Raw genomic sequence first — 2077 nt, forward strand, 5'->3', positions numbered from 1 at the left:
ATGTATAACTATTTTCGGACATGAAATGATAAGTATGTCGTTAAAATTAGAGAATTTACATAATTTTTATGGCGGAAAAGAGGAAATTATTAAGGAAATTTATAAAATAGCGTGAGAATTTATTTTCATACAGAAAAGAATTATTATTTTTTATTATAAATCGCTTGTTATGTTTAATTAGTGTATTATGAGAATTAGTTTAAAGAATAATTTTGGAAAAAGAATGTATTTTATTATTTATAATGATAATGTGACTGATTATCGGTAGAGAGCGACCGCAAGTTTCATGCTGCACAAACGACATCAGGATTCTAGTTTTTTCTTTAGCGTAGATTATTATATTACAAGAACTTACGTAAATACAGATATTTTGTATGCGAATTCAGACATTCCAGAGTAAGATAATAAGCGAGGCCTCCCGCTCATGTTTACATTCATGCTGTATTTTTGTTTAAGCATTTCATGTTCATTACAGTTTCTTATTTCTGCTTCATAAAACGCTTAATCATGTTTAATATGCCCTTAACCTATATTGTGCATCGTTGATTGTGTAAGAACCTTAGCTAGTTCATGACTAGGTAGCCTTCCGTGCGTCATGAACAGAGCTTAGTGACATGTTGTGAGTTTAGGCGGTGAACCCTTGAGTTTTACCAATGAATTATCGAGTTAACTTAGAAAACGAGAAAGAGTTGGGATGGGGAAGTCATGTTCATGTGATGGATAAGATTGTTGATGTATCTTCCAGCTCGCCCACCAGTGAATTCGTTTAGTCCACTGGGGTTTGGTTTGTTGGCTTAAAGTGAATTCGTGTAGCTCCACTTAGCTCAGTGAATTTGTGTAGATCACCCGAGCTTCTGCTTGAGTTCGGCACCAGGCTGATAATACGGATTACGTGTAGTCCTTCCTGACGCGATTCGCTGTAGTAGCGGCATTGGAGTGCGCGTAGGGAATTTCTTGAACAAGTCAGTTATCCGATGACAGGAGAGCGTTGGCTCTGTGCGACGATGTGGACCTTTGAGTGTTAGGTGTCTGGTGGTTAGTATTTGACCCAGTTAGTGCCGTACTCACAATAGCTTGCTATGTATCATGTCGCGAATACCAGTTGCATTATATTGTCGTTCCTGTTAAGTATCTCTAATCGTATAGTATGGTCGTTTAGACCGTTTTATTTGTTTCAATGTGAGATCTTGCGGCGGGGGGGCGGGAGTGCCATGCACCGACTGACGTAACGACCACTGTATTTCATCTGGTGTCGGGTGCGTCAAGACTAGGAGACGGACAGCGTCGCAGGCTACGATGTTGATGCAGAGCCAGTGTATGTCGAGCCGGAGTATCTTGCCGAGGAGTGTGAAGAAAAACGGCGAAAGTCGTAGATGTGTTTTCCTCTATAGTAGTGCTAATGAACGTTAGAATGCGTTATCTTTTTATTCTTTAGTTAATGTCGATTTTTGTATTTTTGGCAGTATCTTCGCTTTTATTATGGACTAATGTATTTTATTCGCGTGCTAGCACCTGTTTTGTGTAATAAGGGCATGTTTGACGCAATATTTTTATATGTCTGGGATGATTTGGCTATGGATGATCAGGTTTATTTCTTACTCTGGATTGTCTTTATATTCTTGCTATTGTGATCGCGGGAACCTGGTGATTGAGTTTAGCGTATTTGAGCTTAGCGTATAGATTGAGAAGGAAGGCCAAAACAGAAAGAATTTAATAGTGTCGGATATCTTCTCGCAACCTATTACGTCGGCGGAACATTGTTCACATCCCGATTCCTTGACTAATTTTGGGGAAGCGGGCGCCCCGTTCGTGACATGGAATAATCAAACAATCCATCCGATCACCGTTAAAAACAAGGAATTACCGCATTCAATTCTTCTCGCTTTTCTAAGTCAACAAACACAGGTATCTAAGGCCTAATACACGAACACGCATAGCGCACGTAAGGACTATGTAAACGTAGTTCTTTAAACGGTTATCAACAAAAACAAAGAAAATAAATAAATATAAGCTATTTTATGCAAATCATATTATTAAGCATGGTTAAGCTATATTGACTAGGCGATGAGATCGGTTG

Source organism: Asparagus officinalis, chromosome 8, assembly GCF_001876935.1.
Source record: "Asparagus officinalis chromosome 8, Aspof.V1, whole genome shotgun sequence".
NCBI lineage: Eukaryota > Viridiplantae > Streptophyta > Magnoliopsida > Asparagales > Asparagaceae > Asparagus > Asparagus officinalis.